The 23,798-nt window shown below is 39.0% G+C and overlaps 1 protein-coding gene across 2 annotated transcripts in view; it reads left to right on the top strand.

Moving 5' to 3' along the window:
- The first annotated feature begins 10,612 nt into the window (after positions 1–10,612).
- Positions 10,613–23,798, top strand: part of nat16 (N-acetyltransferase 16) — a 38,828-nt gene continuing 25,642 nt past the window's right edge. The window contains exon 1 of one of the 2 annotated variants that reach the window (XM_022211543.2): positions 10,613–10,791. The gene's annotated coding sequence lies outside the window, so the exon portion shown is untranslated. The remainder of the gene's footprint in view (positions 10,792–23,798) is intronic. The other variant, XM_022211544.2, reaches the window with a different exon arrangement.

Genomic DNA, 23,798 nt, shown 5'->3' with positions numbered 1-23,798 from the left:
ATGTAATTAAACCGACTAAAGAACTGGATTTGATGGGTTGGGCTTCTTCATTGTGTAATGAAGAGGACAAACGTACTTCAGTGATATGTTGACACGTAGGCTACTGTATCTCTGACAGTTCATGTTTCTAAAGGGTCCAATTGCCTCTACTGACTTCCATTATGTGTCAATGTTACCAGTAAACACTGAACAGGTTGGTGTTCCTGTCTTTATTTTATTTGTATTTGTAGAATATATTAGAACACATAATTCTAATGTGCATAGTGTATAGAGTATATGTGTGTCACAGTATAGGGATTATTTTTTAGATTACAAAAATATCTCAAAATGAGGTTGACTTTTCATCTTTTACACTTCTTGTAGCAAATATAAAAACGTCAAATGAATTCATACTGGAACAACATTATCAGAGTGAATAATTACAAACTGGCTTTGCTTTTTTCAGCTTCATTACAATCTGGCCCCATCTCTTACAGTTTTGTACAACTTGTACAGCTACAGCCTTAGAGATTCCAATTGCTGGGCCTTCACTCCCAAACATATAAGACCTGAAACTGCTTAAACCAAGTAATAAAACTAAGCCAGTACTAGAGTCGCAGTCTTAGCTGGGCACTCCTTTAAGAGTTCAAAGTGCTTCCCCAGCTCATTCTGTCACTATCAGAAGAAAGTAAAACAAAATCACAACCAATTTCTTAAAAAAAAACAGTAAAAAGCTTAAATGTTTTAACAAAGCTTGAACCAAGCCGTTCACAGATTCAGAGTCCATGTTCAAACTGATTCTGAAAAATTCTGTATAGTGTTTTTCTTTTAATCTGAATAGGCTAATTTCTGGTGAATAGTGGGACACTCAACAAATAGCTGGATAACTAACTTGAAACTGTCCAGAAAGTTCATTGGGATTTTTCCCCCCCTGGAAAACCGGAAATTTGCACTTCCAACACATTAAAAAAGTTTTGTGGTCCCAATGCAACATATCTTCACCACAACTTGCAAAAGACAATTGCAAGGCTTATTGTGAGGCAATGTAAAAGTAGAATAAAATATACTACAATAGAAATACTTTATTAGTCCCTGAGGGGGGAATTCAGTTGTTACAGCAGAAAGAGTAAAGTTAACACCACCATAAATACAGATGAATAAGCAAAAATATGCAGAAAGTGAAAATAAACAATAAGAAAAATATAAAATGCAAAATGCACGATAAATAATATATACTCTAAGGAAAATTGTCCTATGTGAAATAAGAATATACAAATTCCCCACTTGACCCTAAGTGTGCAGTACTGTTACAAGTGCAAAGGAGACTTTTACACTACCAAATGCAGTCTCCACTTACAACAATAGAGGGCAGTAGAGCTCAAATGGTGTATAAATAGTTGTGCAGTCTTCTTCCGGTTTTTTAAATGACTCCGAGTTGCCAAAAGAGGTCATGCAGATGTATATCAATCAGTTCTGTCAAATGTGTTAGCATAGTGTGAATCCACAAGCAGTTGTCATCATACTTATCATTCACTATACTGCAATTCTTTATTTGATACTATCTTGTTGCTCTCCTCAATTGAGAAAGTGATGTTTCCAAACCTTTCACAGAAATCTATGAGCAAATTGAAAGATGCTGAAATGATTTTTTTTGTCACCAATAAAGTTAAAGAAATTCATATCTGATATGCACAATCCCTGCAATAAATTCATTTATAATTGTAGAGCTGACGTTTCTTGTTCATGTTCCTCTTCTGATAATATGTCTGCACTCATTCAAGTAAATTTTAGAATCACATTTTCTGTTTAATCTGAGAGACTCACAAGGTCTGTTCCCTCTAAAAGAAAATATGCTCTTTTTTGAATGTAGACTCCAGTGATAATGTAAATCATAATTTGAAAAAGTTGCAATTTTCCTTCATCACATCATATTTACAAAGCAAGACTTGTTTTGTCTCAGAAAACCCCCCAAAGCAAATCAGCAATAAAACATCCATCTAGTCAATTTCGATTCAATTCAATTTTATTTATATAGCACAGATTCACAATATATGTCATCTCAAAGCACTTAGCATAGAAAGGTACAGGCCTCACAAATTACACACAGAGAACAGAAAACCCAGCAATCTAAAGATGCAGTGCAAAAGTAGAAAGGAAACAAGATAGGAGAAAAAAGCTTGGAGTTTTTGGACCCTGTGGAGATCAGGAGCCAGGGGCAGTTTCTCACTTCGTCCAGGTGATAAGCCTTACTATGCTTGGTTATCAGTTTACACTTGACAGTATTTTTAAATAAGATAAAATAAGATAAGATAATCCTTTATTGCTCCCCACGCCAGTGGAAATTCACATTGTTACAGGAGCAACATTTTTACAGAAGAAACATACATGATGATGATAATAATAATAATAATAATAATAATAATAATAATAAGTACAAGAATGAATAAATACACTATTAACAAACTGTAAAAAAAAAAAACAGCAATATAAAGTTGCCTGTGAAATAAGTGTAAAAGTGCAAGATGCATCAGCGCAAAAACTGCTGTGCAAATTTTATCATGGTTGGAGATGATGCTGGTGAGACGAAATAAGTCCAATTTATGTTAATATACTGTAGATATAGACAATCTCAGGGTGAAGTCTGCAGGTGATACAGTAGTGGGTGGACTCATCACCCATGAAGATGAATCGGTGTACAGGCTGGAGGTGGTGGACCTGACACGGTGGTGTGGGGACAATGACTTCATCATCAACGTCCAGAAGACCAATAAAATGATCTGGACCTGCCCCATCACCTCTTCACATCAACGGTGCAGCTGTCGAGACGGTCCCCCTTCATTAAGTACCTCAGAGTACACCTGACCAACACCATCACTTGGCACATCAATAATGAAGGGCCAACAGCATCTCTATTTCCTGAGGAAGCTGAAGAAGGCAGGACTGGAGGCTGATGACCTCAGGTCTTTCTGTGTGGTGGAGAGTACCCTGACTTCCTGCCTTACATTGTGGTATGGAGCTGCACATGGAGGAGAGAGAGGCGCTGCAGAAGGTGGAAAACTCAGCACAGAGGACCATCGGGTGCTGCTTACCACCCATCAGGGACATCTACACAATGAGATGCAGGGAAAACGGCTGCCTGCATCTTGCTTGACCCCACCCACCCTGTAAATGAACTGTTTACCCCTCTGCCATCTGAAAAGAGACTACAGTTAGGGGGGAAAAAACATCCAGACTGAGAAACAGCTTCGACCTGAATGTAGTCAGGCTGCTGAACTGCTCCTCCCCACAATAAACATTTGCACGAACACAGTTTCAAATCCTCACTCTGCACTTTAAAAACGTGCCTTGATGCTGCTGTCCATCTGTTTATGACCCATCTTCTGATGACCACTTCCAGGATAACGCACCAGGTCACAAAGCTCAAATCATCTCAAGCTGCTTTCTTGAAAATGACAATGAGTTCACTGTACTCCAATGGCCTCCACAGTCACCAGATCACATCCAATGGAGCACCTTTGGGGCGTGGTGGAAAAGGAGATTTGCATCATAGATGTGCAGGTGACAAATCTGCAGCAACTGCTTCATGCTATTATGTCAATATGAACGAAAATCTCTAAGGAATGTTTCCAGCACCTTCTTGAAAGTATGCCACAAAAGATTACGGCAGTTCTGAAGGCAAAAGGCGGTCCAACCTTTCACTATCATGACTATTTACATTGTAGAGTCTCACCGAAGACATCAAAACTATGAATGAACACATATGTAAACAGTCTGCGTGATACTGCTCCATTTGAATAGATGTCTGCCTTTGTATGCAGGTAATTTGAATCCTGTCAAATGTAATTGATGGATAACATGAATCACAGTCTCTGATGTGTAAAGATGTCAGTCCTACTCATTGCTCAGGAAGAAGAAACACTTCAAAACTCCCCCCCCCCCCCCCCCCCTTTTATTGTCCTAATCTGCAGCTTGTTGTCGCTCAGATGTTAGAAACTGAATATGAATACCTTAAAACTAATGGCACAGACTTATGCCTGGTTCTATTTTGATGCCTATTTGGATAAAGAGTGAAGTTTTCTTTGCTTAAAATGTCAGTAGCGGTGAGAAACTACTGGGGTCAACCTGCCTTCTGTCCAGTGTCACCTGGGATCGACTTTAGCCACCATGTGGCCCTCTGAAGGGTGAAGTGGGGACAGATGATGGATGGATTGATGGGTGGATTTGCATGGTTTAGTTTACAGTAAGAGAGTCACGCAGAATCTTTAATTTGCTTTGCATCATGCAAAAAGCTCAGACAGTGGTTGTGCTGTGGCACATGAACATCTTCAACAGAGTCAGAAGCATCACTGCACATTTGGAGTGAACAGCAATCAGCCAGTTTGACGGGAGAAAAAGGACAATCAGAAACACTGCACACAAGGTTGGTGTTCTTTAATAACTTACTCGTTTTCAGTTAACATAGTGCTCCACTGCAAATTAACTTCAGCAGACTCTTGCCAGTTTTTCCACACATTTCAGCTCCGTTATTTTTACTGAATTGCTTCATAACAACATAAAAAACTGATGTGGTCACATCCATACCATCTGGTTTACAGTAGCTGTTATGAATGTTGAGCTGTCTGCAGGTCTGTAGTTTGTCTCAGCTGGCTTATTTGTCTAATTCAGATTTGCAAATGAATTTAATTCAAAACTCCGGTTCCTTCCAGGGATCACTAGTGTAAGAAAACATTGCATGTCAGGTTCATTTTATTTAAAACGCATAATCCCTTTCTGAACATATTTTGGGCAACAGGGAACACAAATCAAAAGTATGATTCCTCAAATGCTGCAGGTCATCAATGTCGGTGGATAAAACATTCAAGCTACCAGTCGAAACTCCCTGTAACCTTCCATCTTCAAAATTAACTGTCAGTCTTTCTCTCTTTCCCCGTTTAACTTACTGTCTCTTTATTTGTCCCTTTAATTTCTTTTTCTCCCCAGACCGACATTATATGCAGCAGACATGTCTATTAATTCGTCATCAACCTCCAACTTTCTCAACGCCTGTATCAGCATTGAGGTTAGCATGTACATGTACTATATCACTGTTGCATTGAGAATCCTCCTCGTCCTCCCTCTCTCCATCTTCGTCCTCTACCTGGGTCACCAAAGATGGCGACAGCAGCGTTCCTCTAAAACAGCGACTCACTCTGACATCTTCACCTACCACATGGCTGTCATGGAGCTGATCTGGATCTTGGCGAGTTTCTGCTTCTTTGGTGGCCTATTCACTAACCTCTCAGCAATGGTACTAGTCGGATATTATCTTTCTTCTATTCCTTACTCCGGAGAGCTATATTTTCATGTATTGACCTGTGTAGAGCGCTACCTGGCTGTGGTTCATCCCATCGCCTACATGGGGTTGAGAAATGCTCGTGGGGTCAGAATCAGAAACATCTGTTTAGGCTGTGTTTGGCTGCTGAGCTTTGGAATCTCAGGCATTGTTATATCCTTTCCTGAATCCATGTTCCTCCCATCTTTGTGCGTTTTGGTTTTTTCCGCAACAGCCATATCATTTTGCAGCTTGTCAGTTCTCTGTGTTCTGATTCGTCCAGGCCCAGGGGGAGGAGGCAGGGAAAAGCAGCATGTTGACCAATCAAAGCAGAGAGCTTTCTATACCATCACAGTTATATCAATCACTCTGTGGTTGTGGGCTTTTGGGAACATTGTTTGCCAGACTTTGAACATGTTACCTGGACTGGACACAAGTGTTCGCTGTGTGGTGTTGAATGGTGCTGGTTTATTTAACCTGCCCAGCACTTTCGTGTCTCCTCTGCTGTATCTTCACAGGGCAGGAAAACTGTCATCTTGCTGTTAAAGCAGTGAGTAAAGATACAGATTGGATTTGAGTAAATCAAACCTGAGTGACCGGATGAAAGATGAGAAACTCTGATTTAAGAGGGGTTGTTGGTTTAAAGCTTCAGTGTAATGAAGATTATGCTAGGATATTCTGTGTAGTTAGTTTAATGTTTTCTTAGCTGTTCAGATAGTTGGATAAGTGTTGTATCTGCTTGGGTGTTTAGCTGGTGATTGCAAGGTTGATTGTTAAGCTTGGACAGGACAAGACTATTAAAGGTATGTCTTGTGTTAACTCACAGTGCAAGTTTTGATTGGTCTTTTTGCATCGCCAGATTAGAAGATTTCCTTGATGACACGGTAAAGATCATCTGATCGGCCACGTTTGTTCACCTTTGACAGTGGTCGGTGAAGAGAACAGAATCGGAATGGAATTCATACCCAGAGATTTAGCATCATAAAAATATTTTGGAAGTCTGAGTACCGGGCAAAAATGTATGCATGCACAGGGAGAACATGCAAACTCCATGCAGAAAGAACCAAGGAAGGCTGGGACACAAACCAGGAATCTTATAGCTGCAAGGCAAAAATGCTAACCATTACGCCACTGTGCATCCCAGAAGCTAAAATATAAAACATATTCTGATTTGGTTAAGATTTTTTTGGTTTACAAAGTAATTACTCTGCCAAGGAATGTGGCAAAGTTATGTGACGATCGGTATACGTTTGTCCGTCCGTCTGTTTGTCTGTTAGTAACATTACTCAAAAATGGACAAACAGATTTGGATGACAATTTCAGGGAAGGTCAGAAATGACACAAGGACCAAGATTAGACTTTGGCAGTGACAAAGTTTATAGTATGGATCCACAGATTTGTTAAAAGATTTCTCTATCATTGCAAGATAGTGCCACAGCGTCACTGTTCACTACAAGTGAACACTACGTCAGCTGCCTGCTAACGATTACATGATTGCGATCCTACTACAGACTGACCACTGTGGACATGTTGATGCTTATCCATCAGAAATGATACAAGGAACAGTGGATTAAATTGTGGGAGTATTTCCAAGTCCTATCAATTCCTACATATTTAGGTCACGCAATTCGGTATCCGTATATACAGGGTGACCCAAAAGTTTGGAAACAAATGAAAAGTCTATAATCCAAATAATATCATGTTATTTCAATAAATCAGTACCACAGATATATTCAGAAGAGTATCAGATTAGTTTAAAACAAACATATTTCGACATGTTCATGTTTCTTATACAAAGACGTGAACGTTTCCACCACCTGGTTACACTGGTATCTTCTGGAATGTACCTTCATTTATGCTTAGGAAGGTTCCTCAAACTGGCCAGTAAATGTTGCCTCATAGTACTTTTTGATGTTTAAAAAAATTAAAACTGTCAGATACTTTACCATCAAGAGTGTTGAAATCTGACACTGATGGCCTCCATTTTGAAGTTATGCTACAGCATACCTGGACCTTATGGTTCTATTAATTTTCTTCCGAGTTATTGCACTTGGCAAATACTATGCTTTTAAGTTATTTTATTATGGTGTAACAAAAATGGGTAAAATAAGAGTGAATTCATGCACCCCCAACTCAAATAGACACTGCAGTTAAACTTTGTTTCAAAACTTATGGGTCAATCCTGAGAAAACTTTATCAGTTCCTAGCAAACATCTATGAATAGGTTTGGCTTTTAAAAAGCCTCACACTCACTTAGATGCAGCAAACCAGCAGTTCTTTCATTCTTAAATAATTACCCATTATTGTCTCACACAATCTATTTGTTGGGTGGTCTGTAAAATGTCAGGTTATGGTGAAAAATGTTGACCAGTGTTTCCAAAAGTCTTGTTCTGTTGACAACTCAAGATATTCCAGAAAACCAGCAAAAGGCAGATTCAAGATGCTGGAATCAACATATCCAACTTAAACTGAGTTCAACACATCCATGTTTTGAGTAAATCAAACTTTTGGCTTGTCTACATTATAAAGTCAAATTATTTTTCATATTATAGAACAACTATATTAGTCAGCCTTCAGCAGTTCTGTGTGCAATAAAACTTAATGGAAAATACGGTTATGAACCCTAATTCAAAAATAATTGGCTGCTTTTAAATCAGCCAGTTGTCTACTTTATTATAGGTCCAAACGGGGTGGCTGTGGCTCAGGTGGAAGAGCAGGTCGCCCAATGATCGAAGGATTGGTGGTTTGATTCCCGCTCTCACCTAGTCATGTGCTGCATGCCGAAGTTTCCTTGGGCAAGATTCTGAACCTTGAATTGCCTACCAGTGACTGTTCCACTGGTGTATGAATGTATACTGACTGATGCTGCAGGTTGATTAGCAACCTGCACATTAGTGTGTGTGTGTGTGTGTGTGTGTGTGTGTGTGTGTGTGTGTGTGTGTGTGTGTGTGTGTGTGTGTGTGTGTGTGTGTGTGTGTGTGTGTGTGTGTGTGTGTGTGTGTGAGCAATTGTAAAAGTGCTTTGAGTACTCTGATGAGTAGAAAAGCACTATATAAGAGCAAGTCCATTTACCAATGTACACATACAAAAGACACACCTGTGCTCAGCACAAGGTCATTTTGTTTGTGGGTACATCTATATTAAATGACCACATACTATGGTGTGGTGATTTCCACCACAAATTTTTTCAAGATTTCGGAAATGATACTGCGACTGACAACTGCAATCTCTCAGTGGTTTTCTTGTTCTATGCATATATAATGTTTGATAGTTTTAATGTCATCAGTATTAATATACAATGTAGAAAATAATTAAAATAGATAAAAACCATTGAATGAGGAGGTGTGTCCAAACTTTTGAATGGTATTGTATATGTGACATATATGAATGTTTGTAACATGACGTAGCATGAAGGTGGGAAAGCCCAAATTTAGAGGATGTAGTTGTGGCAGAGGCATACATCAATCATAGACTTCCACCTAAAAGTTTTTGTTATTCATTACAATTCTTTCATTGTCAGTCACTAATTTAATGCAACTGAACTACTTTGTCAGGTTTATGGAAAAATCATGATTTGGGATGAAGTCAGTACTTTTGTAACAAGCATTTCACTTCATTTTCTTGGTTACCAATGTGATGAGTGCCCTCCAGTTTAAAAGAAGTGACAACCATCACCTCTGAAACGTCACGAACACATATTTGTACACATAATGACAAATGTTTATGCAAATGTAAACATTTATGATTTTTACTCTCCCAAACAATGAACTAATATTGCTGATTTCCTGGTGATGTTGCACAGTAGTGGTCACATGACTGAAATATTCATTATTACGATACTGCTGTTGCGAAACACCTTAATAACATCTTACCATTATGTTAACGGAAATTGCAATCCAGTCACAGTTGCATTTCCTTCAAAACCACCTTTCCTTTAGTTGCATGGAAAATCCATTCCTAGGGTCAAGTCTTCATAGAACGTCTATTTCACTGGAAAATACAAAGCTTGTCTTTATATGTTGAGTGGGGTTTTTTTTTTTGTTTTTTTACTTGAGTTAAACCATTTAAAATTTTGCTCTGTTTCTATAACATGTTGTAGCAGTGATTTGTATTGTAAGATTTGTATCATCAGCAAAGAACTGTGTAAAATGGTCTTCAAAATCGTTACGGCGGATAATTATGGGTTGTTTTGTTTTAAAAAAGCAATGGAGCAAGAATACTACCCAGAAGACCCTCGGATACTTTTTAAAGAAGGGTCTGAGTCGGCTGTACTTCCTCAGGAGGTTCAGGTCTGTCAGTTTATGCATCCACATACTCCTGATGTTTTATCAGTCTGTGGTGGGGAGTGCCATCTTCTTTGCTCTTGTTTGCTGGGGTGCAGACATCAAGGCAAAGGATGCCTACAGACTAAATAAACTGATCAGAAAAGCCCAGTTGGTCACCCTGGAGGAGGTGGTGGAGCGGAGGATGCGGACCAAAGTGCTGGCCATCATGGAGAACACCTCCCACCCCCTCCATGAAACTGTGGACAATCTGAGGAGCAGCTTCAGCGACAAACTGATAGAACCCTGCAGCTCCAAGGAACAGAAGAGGTCATTTATCCCCACTGCAATGAGGCTTTTCAATATATCTGCATCTGGCACATCACAAAAGGACTCTTATCACTTTACCTGATGAAACCACTTTACATTCTAAAAGTCATTCATTATATCTGTATATTCATGTGCACTACTTATGTTATATTTGCATTTCTGTATCACTCTTGCATATTCTGTTGATTTTTTTCTGTACTATATTTTCTATATTTTTATCTTATTTTATTTACCACCACTTTATACACTCATATTCTTATTGTTTACAGAGATTAAATAAGTCAGTCTAAGTCGAAATCTATGACATGTAAGCCTTATTAGATACATACCTCTCTATGCCATGCCATTTGGTAATAACATCCTGAATCACACACCTTTAAAGTTCAGACATCGGCATGCTCATGAGTGGTGTGAACGTTTGTGTTCTGTTAGAAAAAAGATACTTTGTCGCATAGGGGCCATTTTTATTTTTATTTTTCAAACCCGATCTTTAAAGAAGATCTTATTTATGGCTGTTCTTTAGTTTTTCCATATAATGTGATGACATTTTTACACAAACACATTCCTGCCACCCTAGTGCAGAATGACCAAACTCCTCGAGCTTGTTAAAAGTCTTTGCACGTTTCTTCGACACACACACACACGCACACGCACACACACACTCAGAATGCTGGGGGGAGGGCTGCAGTGATGCTGAGCCCCTCCAGTGACTCCAGTGTGGAGGCTGACGTAGGGAACTGGGAGAGGCGGGGCTTGTAGTCGGTGCTGAGTCTCCAGTGTATCACCGGCAGAGCCGCACTGTCCGTCTTTCATTCATCACCGGAACTGTGCAGCTCTAGCATCAGCCCTGGTACAGTCAACCATCCTGTCTCCTCCGACCAAGGACACCGCCGCCGGTCATCATCCGCGGTAAGACCCGCAGAACAGAAGGCTGGCAAGCGGCTGCCGTTTAGATAACAGACAGCAGTGCGCTATCCTATAGGCTGTCTGAGGGAAAATTACCAGCCTATAACATCCCTATATGGGCTAAGGAGCGCGTGCGATGCTCATCGGTGCTCGGTAGGCCCGCTGGGTTCATTGTGACGTATCGGATTTGACGGTATTGTTTGATTTTAATCACCAGCGCTAGATATTACGAAATATTATTAAACGTGTGGCATCCTGCTCAATAATGATACGATAGTGACATTGTCGGATTATTTAGACTCCTTCTGATCTTTGGAAGCCCATCACTGATGACGACACACACCACAGATGAATGTGGATGTCTAACCTTGACATTTTTTTCTTTTTTTTAACAGCATATTCCTATAAACCTCCGTTTTTAGCCGCCATTTGAACCCTATGTGCACCATAACGCTCCATAACATGGCATTAGGGTCATCATGATTCTATTTGGTGAAGTCTCATTCATTCAGTCTGCTCAGCTATTCTTCCATCGCAGTATAACGGAAGATACTCAAACTGATGATGCATAAAAAGACAAATTTATACATTTAAACACTTGCAAGAGAGTGAAAAAAGATGTGATTTTTGCGAGGGTATGATATTCAGTTTATGATTGCATTTTTTTTATTATTTATTTTGCATGTGCCACTAGGCTGCCTATTGGGTTTGTAGAGTGTAGTGGATAAAATGGAATGTAGATAATTTCTGTACCTTTGGACAAAAAAAAACCCCAAAACAAAACAAAAAGCAAAACAGAAACATCTTCATCAGTGACAGACAGGCACGAGTATGCTGACTACAGATATGTGGGGTATTTCTGTTCTCCTCAGCTGGGCATTTTCCATTCCACTATCTATCAAACACATAGACCTCGTTTTTTTTCTTTATCTTTTGTCAAATTAGAGCTGCAAGTAACCTAGATGGCTATTTTCATTACCTGCTTATTAATCTAGAGTTAGACAATTAGCTGATTCCTCCATTGACAATTACTAATAAGCCACCCAACTCATTTCTTTTCAGTCTAAAATACCCTGCCTTACACTTCCTGCATTTCTGGAGTGAAACGGAGAAAAGCTGTAATTTCTCACATTGGAGAAGCAAAAACTAGAGATCATTTGGCATTTTGCTTCATATTTGGTGTGAGCTTTGAATGTGTGATTAGCTTTCTGCTAAAAAAAAAAACAGCAAATTGATTATCAGGTCAGCTCATGACTTCATGGAAGTACAATGAAATAACTATTGAATATGGTCTGAGAGGTTGGTTTTTCTATTTGAAGACATTTGCTGATTTTTTCTATGGATGACTCTACTGAGACCACAGTTTGTACCAGCATCACCAAATTATTAATGGTAAAAGACAAAAAGGATGTACAGTAGTCTGCACCTTTTAAGGGATAATATTTAATCAGGATTGTACTGTACAATTATGTCAAAGTAGGGCTTGTTTATTTAAGGTGTTACCTACTGTGTTCGCTTATCTGTTGATTTTTTTTATTTGTTAATGTGTCATCTAGCCTATAAAATATCAACAACATCCCCAACATCAAAAAAGCAAGTAAATGTCCACCTGAATATATTTAGTCTGTAATAAAACACTGACAAATCATCACACTAGAAAGCTGGAAATGTGCACATATTTGCTAAATAATTTCATTTTTGTGGCCGTGTCAGTGCAACGTAATGTGTTCGATAATTTATGCATTTTAGATAATTTGGACAAAATGGCATAAACGTCTGAAATAAAGGGAGGTAACCGTAAAAATGCTATCTATAGCTATGGGGAATAATGTAGGGGTTCGTTTCAAAAACTAGTCAGTGAGACACTCTGGCACTGGTCTATTTTCTGTTGATTGATGACGAATTGATTCATTAAACTGTCAAGTATTTCAAGTTCTCGACAACATTAGACTTGTTTTTCAGTGCCATTCAGTAACCATTCAGTAGGATTCATGCTTTGACTGACCCTTGAAGTTAAAATGTTGTTTTGATGTGAATTGAATCTATAATGTATTTGATGATGTTTTGTGTAGGAAAAATAACAAACATCCACCTTTTAATGGCAGGTAACGATAAGATCTGCAGCTATTTGACATGGTGCATTGTCTCATTGGCTCTTTTTTTCATACAGATACATAACGGTTTAAGTTGTACCCCCACCCTGAAAGGACATAATGCAGAGCTTCCCAGACTGGGATCCTATTTAGTTGGATTCTGTACTTTCACTGGTGTCTGTAAAGACTACATTTTCCATTACGCCAGTCATGTATTTCCCATTGACATTACTGCCAATGCTTTTGTAACCACAATTTTATCAGCATGGACACCAACGACCCATAACGGGCACACTGGGTGGAAAACAAGGTCATCTCTGTGTAGTGCACCTCTATTGATAGCACCCAGTGCCATCCTAGATACAACAAGACACAAAAATCTATGACGCAGTGAGGCTGTCACACTCATTACTCACTATAAACCATACTGAAAAATGGCCGTGTCTGTTCATAGATCTGTGCCAAAGCAGTACCAGAAACCAAGTGCGAGCAGAAGCAATCAGGTCTGACTTCTGTCCACGTCCAGGCTATCTAAAACTGTGTTTGGCATCTCCACATCTCTTTGGTGTGTATTGTCAACCTAATTTATACTTAACTCAAACAACAAAAATCTTACAGCAAGGGAAAAATAGGATGCAGTTTGCAGCTGTCTGGTATGTTTCCATATTCAGAGTTCAGAGTTTTCTGTTATTTAAACCAGTCATCAACCACCACCAATGATTGGTACTAGATCCTGCTGAAACATGATTACAAAATCTATCAGACTGGGATTGATGTCACTTCAGAGTTCCAGATTTCAACATTTTATCATCCGATCATGGCAGGATTAACCTATATTTAGTGTGCTGCAATGAGGGACGCTACTGAGGCTTTCTAAAAACTGATAAAGGCACAAAATAATCCAGAGAGTTTAAAAAACAAGTAAACACAGATAGCTCAACTAAAACAATGTTAATCCTTCACAATAAACTTTATTTTTTTTATGATTTGGTGACTCCTCAGTAGTTTTTTCTCCTTCATGACTACCTCTGCCTTACATCCTAAAATAGCACAGCTCATGACAAATGATTTATTGTTATTCATTTCACATTTTAATAGCAATATTCGCAACAATCCCCTTGAGTTTTGGCTAGTGTATTTCTATTCACCACCTTTCATCTCACCTGACAACAGTGGATTTAGTGGCACATGAAATCCAAAATTTGCTCATTAAACTGACTCATTACAGTCTGATGGTTAAACAACATGATATACTCCTGTGCAATAAACGAACTAATTTAAGTTTCTATTCCGTGATGTTCTTATTAATGTGGCTTACTGTAAAGTCACATTGCAGTACTCCTCCAAGGCTGCTCAGTGATTGTATAGTTTCTGATGGCTGAAATGTTGAGAAAAAATGTGGCAGAAATCACAGCAACATAGAATGTGGCCATTTAATATAGATGTACCCACAAACAAAATAACCTTGTGCTGAGCCCAGGCATGTGTTATGCATGTGTACGTTATGTACGGATACCGAATTGCGTGACCTGAATATTTAGCGGGCGGCGGGAATTGATGGGACTTGGAAACACCCCCACAATTTAATCCATTGTTCCTTTTATTATTTCCAACAGATAAGTCCCGATACGTGCGCAGCGGTTAATTTGTAGTAGGATCACAATCACGTGATCATTTAAAAAAAAACATATATATACACATACACACATATACCCATATATACGTAAAGATAAATAAAAAAAGGTATAAACATGGAAATAAATAACAAAAATAAATACAGAAAAATAAAAGAGATAAGTAAATAATATAATATAAAATATATCTATATAGATATCTAAATATCATGTGATCATTATCAGGCAGTTGACGTAGTGTTCACTTGTTGTCATAGCTACATGTGTGTAGCTGATGCCGTGCCGCTATCTCACAATGATACCGAAATTGTTAACAAATCCGTGGATCCAGAATATAAGTCGCATCACTGCCAAATTGAATCACTTCGTCCTCGTGCAATTTTTGACCATTCCTATCTGTTTGCCGGTTTTTTGAATAACATTCCTAATAGACAGACAAACATAACTCATATAACTTCGCCGTGTTCTTTGGTAGAGTAACAATATGAACTCCTGCAGACTGTCTCACTTATTTCTGAAATATTTATTTCATTACAACGTTTCGGTTTGTCTGACCTTCATCAGGTCTTTGGGTAATATTGTGAAGCTTCCATGTTATATGTACCAAACAACTGCCTCAATCATCCAATCACAAAACTAACGAGATTAGTTTGGCTGATGATTATCTGGCACTGACTCAAAGCCTCTGCATCACCAGTGAAAATAGCAGCTTTAACAACATACAAAATGCTTCAATATAATGATAATCTTAATATTTAAAAGCCTCTTTATAAAAGGTAAGTAAATTTACAGTCTTACATTGTTACCAAACCCATTAAGTCAATTGTTTAAATAACATTAAAACATAGATAGGGACAAAAACCTCAATTTGTCCAAAAAGAAGAAGAAAGAAAGAAAAACTTTACATTGTTGTCAGACATGAAACATATCTGTCCACAAAGAGCAAGAGACTTGAAGCACATTTCTGTGCTATATAAGCTAAAGCTGGCAGGAATTTGTTAGTTATAGTCATATCTTGTCATGCAGTGCTGGACGTGTTTCATTGGTGGTACAAGATGAGCTCAGATGGCAACCAGAGTCAACAAAATTCAAAACGATGAAGGTTCCAAAGTGATTGAATTAGACTGTTTATTTCAGATGAGAAAATGAGAACTAGACATCTGTCTAGTTTGTTTTGTCTTATACTAAATACATAAATAGATGTATGAGACTCATGTAAAATTAACAGATATGAGCTGTGTCCCATTACTTTTCCTGTAACCCAGTCACTTAAAGGTTCTCTTGATTGGCTAATGGCCCTCTCGAATGGGGTCACAAGGACTAAAGGGTTAATGTGCAACCATTTATTGAGATACAAAATGTACTAGCGGACAACAGAAACTACTGTAGATAGCAAGGTTTTAAGTAGACTGTAGTAGTTCACACCAGTGCATCTGTTGTATTTTGTATTAATATTTTACAGGAATGATCATGTAATCATAATACAAAATCAGTAACATACTGCAATCCACTGCATGTGTATGAGATATTCTATTTTTTAAAAAACATTTTGTTAAATAATATGACAATATTTACCTCACATTTGTTCAATTTTTAACCATTCATCGTTGCATTGTACTGTATTCTGAAAAAAAGTCTTCTCTCCTATGATTGGACTTGGCGTGTAATAACGGTACATTTGGCAGACCATCTGGCCTCTATTTAACCGCTACCCTTTCCACCTAAACACAAGTGGGACACACTATAGCGTGTGTGTGTGTGTGTGTGTGTGTGTGTGTGTGTGTGTGTGTGTGTGTGTGTGTGTGTGTGTGTGTGTGTGTGTGTGTGCGCCAAATGGAGGGATGGGTCTAAGTGTCCAAGATTACTTTAATATGACATTAACGCAGACATCCTTTTGTTCAATGAGTGTTTGAGTTCAGTTTGTGGGTAAGCTTGTTGGGAGGTGTCATGTCTGTTGATGGAAGAGCGGAAACTGTGCAGAAAATGCAAAATAAATATTTTTTTGGCAACTCACGGGCAGTAAAAAGCTAAACACAGCCGTTGACATACAGTATTTCCTGCATATCAAACCTCATACTTTGTCATTTTCCTTGCACTACATATTGCAGCTTACAAAGTGTGTACCATTGCATGCAATATGCATACAATTCGGACATAATACAATTTGTCATAATTTTGTGCATTAAGTTTGGCCGTCTCACTCACATATCCCTCTGTCTGCAGTGTGAAATCATCTGTCTGTGGGATCTTGGTTGTTCAAGCTTATTACTCTAATGAGAAACTGTTGTTAATCAATTGTTTGTCAGATGTGACACATCTGACAAATGCATCAGCAAAGAGATTTCTATTGACATATATACAACTGTATCAAAACAGCACACACAAAATGAAAACTATTTGATTATATGCTTCAAAAAACGAATTAATTTTTTCTTTCCACAAGTTGTACCAAGACTAAAAATTCTTGTTGTTGAAAGAATATCATTCCATGTGCATTTTGGGGCATTTGGAGACACCAAAACAAGACAATACCCAACTCAATTAGACTGTGTAGAAGTTGAACTCAATCCAGCTTGGGCACTGGGTGGCAGTTCTGAGGAATCAAATGAACAGTTTGACTTCAAGTGTTTGAGTCGGAAGAAACCTAAGGATGTAAATTAACTTTTGCTACCGAGTTAAAACATAGGGATGTAATTTTCTGAAACTCAAATTTAAAAACACTATGTTCTCCTGCTAGTTGCTAATATTTTTGCTTAAAGCCTCTGCCTGTTACAAATGTTGATGAGACCAAAATTTGTCTGTTATGAATCCAAAAGAATAGATTAGAAGAGCATAAAAAGTTTGCAGATTTTATGAGAATATCTTGTAGGTTAATCACTACCCTCAAGTTGCTGACATTTGACACACTAGTAATATAAAAGTATTGATGAGTGCAGTTATTTAGTAATGAAAGTGTGTTGTAAGTGGCAGCCATACCTTCCTTTCATCATCATACTCCTACTAATATCACATGTGTGTGTCTTTCCTGTGCATGACGGCTAATGAGTGAAATACTGTGTGTTGTTATAGAAGCCCTTTAGGGCAGCTGGAGGGATGGAGAGAGGGAGAGAGAGAGAGAGAGAGAGAGAGAGAGAGGTTCTGATGTGATCTGATGTCTTTTGACAGTTTGGTATTTGGTATTGAAAGAGCAGAGGCATTATTGTATTAATCATGGAAGGGAGAGAAAAAATAGGAAAGCACAACATGGACATCCTATTCTTTCCAACTCTGTCAACACATTTACTCACACAGTGCCGTCTGTCTCTGACACTGGCAGTGGATGTGTATGCAGAGGATGGACTTGCGCACGTTGGAATACACTGAGTGTAGTTTGTTATCATGCAAGATCTTAATAAGTTAAGTCTTTTCAGTGTTTGAAGTATTCATATATGAAATTGTGCTGTGTGATCATAATAATCTGACTGATGCTTCCGACTTCACCCACCATCTTTGACCATGAACACAAACCAAAGTGTGTGGTTTTGCTGTGACATTGTGCTGTAAATGGCCTATGCCAGACCTGTCTGACCACTGCAGGTTGATAAACCTATTCATATAATATATAATAACATTATGCAGTTAGAGTTAGAGGCTATATGTCAATCCTATTATACATCTATTATATGGGTCTCCTTTGTTAAATTTATTAATAATGAAATTCCTAGTAGTGTTACTACACAAAACCATAGACAGAACTGTTGCTATAGCCACTAAATGTAATTTTGAGAAGCCCAATAAGACAATCTGACAAATAATAACAGCTGGAGAATATCACCATTCTAAGGACCTGACAGGAGGTATGTGAGCAGTTTCACATAGGAAGAGAAAAGACTCTAAGCATGAAGATTCTCTGTGAGGACTGAGAGTTAAAATGGTGGCATCATCACATCCTACACATCATGGGTAAGTGTACAAGTTCTGCAGGAATTTCAGCTGCTCACATATGGGTTGCAAGTATAGTGTTGGATTTGTGAAATGTCCAAATTAATATGAACGCACATTGTCTTGTATTGCAGCTTTGGTTTAAATTTGGTGAAAAGGGTCTCTGGATAGCTACTTGAAAACAGCAAAAACGTCTATATTGTACAGTTACAACATTACACAGATCTTTGTGGACAAATGCAGACCTTTGTGGGAACGTGGATGCAGTAGAGATCTGCCTTTCATCGTCCATGTGACTTTCCAGGGCTGTGTGATGTAGAGCTGCACACACACACACGCACAGACACACACATGCGCATGCACATACACATTGTGTGTCGCACGAAAGGGACACTAGAGATTAATGACTGTATAGGTGCTGCAATGCAGGGGGGGAGGCCAAACGAGGAGGACAAGAGAGGCGAAAGAGGGCAGGGACAGATTTAGGAGAGGTGTAAAGAAGCTGGAGAAGGGGGATGGTAGGGAGGCAAGAAAGAAGAGAGGAGGAGGGGATGTTCAAAAGGAGCCGAAGAAGACATTCAGGGGAGGTGGAACATAAGAGGAAGGAGATGAAGAGAAGGTTTTGGGACTGAAATAGTAGGAGGCAAAGAGGAGGTCAGAGGTCAAAAAGAGGCAAAGAGAAATCTAGAAGGAGACCAGGAGGTGGTGAAGGAGAATGTCTTATTGTTTGCAGATAGGCCTCACTCATGATGAACTACTGCACAGTCAAATATGCTTAGTGAATGCGTGTGTCTGTGTGTGTTAAGTGATGCATTGCATTGCTCACACTCCGTTATTTAGACCCTCCAGAAAAACGCGATTATGTGATCGCATGAATTCCCGCATTAATCACCAAAATGCCGCTGATTATGCGGGGGTCAATTATTTCCCAAAAGGCCGCATAATCCTCGCAAAACAGCGCATAATTCCCGCAAGAATCTCACATTTCCACGAAAAAAAAAGAGAAATATGCGGGTCCCGCTTGATTTCTCAATTTCCGCAAAAAATGAGAAAACTATAACCAATATAAATGGAGTTGTGAGTGAGTTTTTATGTGACGCCCGGCCTGACGTCATCAGTTCGCGCATTCACACACACACTAGAAGCACGAGCTGATGCGGAGCGCGGCGCCAGTGTTGCCAACTTAGCGACTTTTTTGCTAAATCTAGCGACTTTCCAAAGCGTCCTAGCGACTTTTTTTTGTCAAAAGCGACTAGCTACAAATCTAGCGACTTTTTCTGCCGTTTTGGAGACTGACAGGAAAACTCGGATCATTCTGCAGTTACTGTCCTCAACAAGCAGCAGGTGCTGCTGTGAGCTTCTCCCCCTCCCAAAGCACAGGCTGTCAGTCCAGTAACCCCGCAGCAGACCCAGTGTCTGATTAGAGGACACATCACTCCGCGGCCAGACTGCAGGTGAATCGTGCATATTTGTGCATATTTCACAACTATTCGCATACTTTGTAACTTTCCGCAATTTCCCTGCATAAAATGGCATAAAAACCCCGCATATTTATTCGCATAATCAAGGATTTTAGCCCGCGTTTTTCTGGAGGGTCTAGTTATTGAAATTGAACAGAGGAAATTAGGGCTGCAGCTAACGATTATTTTTTATAATCGATTAATCGGTCGATTATTTTTTCAATTAATCGATGAATCGGATAAAAAAATACATTTTTAATTTCTGCTTCTTTATTCAGAAATCGAAGATTTGGAATGACAGAGCAAATAAGATCATTGTAGTCAAGCCTTTGTCTTCAACCATCAACAGAGGCCTCATGTCAGTGACGGTCATGTTGAGGATGCTCTCAGTCAGACAGCTGCTTGCTGTGGTGGACATGATGTCTTTCTCATCATAAAGCCTGTCAATGCAATTCATCCTGCCTCACTCCAACACAGACCAGTGTATTCACTCAAACTTTGTCTGAAAATTTAAAACTTGAGGCTCAATCTTTAAATTATTACCACCACCTGAGTGCAAGTTAGGTTTATTTATAATACATATCCAAAACCATGCTTAAGCTGATTAAAGTGAAATAAAAAGCATCTCTCACAGTCACACACGCCCTATCACTGTCATTAATCAGCTAAGAAGCTAAAGCTAGCATCAGGCGAGCTAACAGAAATAGGCTACTGACGTTATATTTCCTCACTTTAAAGTGGAACAAATGCAGGACTTTGTAGTGACTTAAGGTGTGTGTCCACCAGATGCGACACATCGCATGTGGCATGCTGGTCCGGTTGGTGCGTTTGTGTGTTTACCTGCAGCTAATTTGCATAAAGTAGACTTGAATTCTACTGTCCTCAAACATCTAAACTAGCCTTTGGTGAACTAAAACAAGGACAGCATCAGCTCCTGCAGCTTATTCATCTTCAAATTATTTCAAAAATATTTTTCGCTTAAGTGTTTTCGCAATAATACAGAAAGTTTACCACCGAGCCGCTGTGTTTATCAGACTCATCTGTGGGACGGTCAAACTGAAAGCACGGTCACGTGACCACATATCGGTCCGCTCGTGACCGTCCGCCATCCGTGCCATTTTCAGATGCGTGCATTGCCGTGCGGGGAAAATCGCATGTAGTGAACAAGCGGCATGTTTTTTTTGTTTTGAGAAACAGTTTTCTCCGTGTCAGTCATGATCATTTATTGAATTTATTTACTCTTCCTTTGAAAACACCGCCTCCGCTCTGCCTCCACCTCTCTGTTCAACTTGCTCTGCAGGTGAAGTAGACAGCTTCGCGACATGGCGAATGACATGTGAATCACGCGACACAACGAATCGATAATGAAATTCGTTGCCAACGCTTTTAACAATCGATTATTATCGATTTTATCGATTCGTTGTTGCAGCCCTAGAGGAAATACAAATATACAGAACACAAAGCTTTCTTTCTGTCCTCTCACCTCTCCCTTCCACTGTTTCATCATCTTTATTACACCGACAGCTGTCCATGGGTGTAATGACATAATCCCCACCCTTCCCCCAAACCCATCTTTGCCACCTCATGACCCTCATTCACTTTACAGCAGGAACATTTTAGTGTGTTGATGAGGATTTCTGCAATATTACTTGCTTTGACATTTATATGCTCAATTGGTTTTTTGAGGGGATTTTGACTGTGTACTTGTGTATGGACATGACTCAGGACAACAACAGTGTAGCAGTTTGAAAAACCAAGCTCTGCATTGCTGTAGTCAAAGTAATTCAGTCTAAAGTCTGACTTCAACTGAAACTCTGATTTTAAATACAGGAACGATGAGTGGAAATTATTTGCAAAGCCAAACCAACAACGGATTTGTGTTACTGACAAGTTGTTGGTATGTAATTTGATTCTCCCTATTCCTCTGCGCCATTGTTGTCCTAAAAATATACCTTTAAAATACACAACTGTATTGCCTGACATGCTTTTTCATTATCACATAATGAACACACACACACACACACACACACACACACACACACACACACACACACACACACACACACACACACACACACACACACACACACACACTACAGTTCATTTTGATTCAGTTTAACATGGATCATCACTCTGCTTCAAATACTCTCAAAAACACTCATAAGCTACAAATGTGCATAATTAGACAACTTTTGCGCTACTTTCAGTTTTTATTACAGTTATGTGCACCATCTGCACATAACACTGAGGGAAAGCTAAGGGACAGTGCATTTCATTTTACTTTCCTGTTCCTGTTTTTTTTCCGAGTTGGGTCAGCTGCCCACAAAGGAATAGGACAATAACAATATCAACAAGAAAAGCACTCAGAGAGTGCAGTACTCAGCCAAGGCTGCTCAGTCGTTGTATCATTTCCAACGGCTGAAATCTTGAAAAAATTTGTGGCAGAAATGCCAGCATTATAGAATGTGGCCATTTAAAATAGATATATCTGTAAACAAATTGACCTTGTGCACAGTTGTGTGTTATGCATGAGTATGTTTTGTACGGATATCGAATTGCGTGACCTGAATATGTAGCGGGTGGCGGGAATTTATGGGACTCGGAAACACCCTCACAATTTAATCAATTGTTCTTTGCGTCATTTCCGGCAGATATGTCCTGATAAATCTGCAGCTGTCGATTTGTAGCAGGATCGCAATCATGTGATTGTCAGCAGGCAGTTGACAGAGTGTTCACTTGTTGTCATAGTTACAGTGACGCCATGTTGCTATCCCCCAGTGGTGCAGAAATCTTTAAAAACTCTGTGGATCCAGACTGACAAAATCTAATCACTTGGTCCTTGTGTCACTTCTGAAATTCCCTGAAAGTTTCATCCAAATCTGTTAGTCCGTTCTTGAGTAATGCTGCTACCAAACAAACAGACAGACAGACAAACCAACAACCATCAACTCATAACTCTACCGAGGGTCTGCCTCCTTAATAATGCCAACCTGACAGAACTTCATTTGGTATCTATATGACAGCTGGAACTGTCATCAGCTGTGTATGATCATGGGTGTGTGCTTAGGGCATTGATTTCTTTGTAGGTGTGTCTCTAAAAAAATGTCAAAAAACTAATTTTTTGGCAAGTTTACTGTTGTGTTTTATGAATCCGAAGAACACTAAAAATTCTTTAACATGTCAAAAGCTATTCGGGAGATTGCAGCATACCAGACAGCCACAGCAGCGACTGGTAAGCCTATACTACCTTATTCTGAATAATGCATACTGGCTCGGATAACGCATTATTCATGACCGATGTTGCATTGCACAGGTGGCAGTCTTGAACCATTAAGCACATTTGCAGAAGTGGCTGAGTGAGTGCTTGGAGAAAGTAACAGTTCAATTAGAGGAATGATGCTTCTATTGTGTCCATCCAGGGATTATAACATATTTGACAAGGTAAGGGAAACACAAATAAACATGTTTTTTTGTTTTTTTCTCATGCATGAATTGATTATACACAAATGTCAAAATTCATTGCTTAATGTATGTTTCTTTATTTTCAGGGTAAAAGCTGTGTCACCGTTGTCTTGGTGTGGTCTGTTATTCCCCATTACCAGTCAAGGGCAAAGACCTGGTGCTTTTCCTTCACGACTGGACCCAGGTGATATTAACACAGAGGCATTAATATGGATGAAGAACAAAAGCTACCCCATGTATATATATATATATATATATATATATATGTGTGTGTGTGTGTGTGTGTGTGTGTGTATGCACAGACACAAAAGTCTACAGAAATTTGTAAAGATCAAGTATATCATGGTAGTCTTGAGTTTCCAACGTCTCATTACTTGTCTATGTAAACTTTGTATATATTCTATGTTCTATTTACTATTCTCAAAAAACAAATCTCTAAA

The sequence above is a fragment of the Acanthochromis polyacanthus genome, chromosome 23 (genome assembly GCF_021347895.1).
Source record: "Acanthochromis polyacanthus isolate Apoly-LR-REF ecotype Palm Island chromosome 23, KAUST_Apoly_ChrSc, whole genome shotgun sequence".
Lineage (NCBI taxonomy): Eukaryota > Metazoa > Chordata > Actinopteri > Pomacentridae > Acanthochromis > Acanthochromis polyacanthus.
The sequence above is the reverse complement of the archived record's forward strand: the minus strand, read 5'-3'. Positions and strand labels throughout refer to the sequence as shown.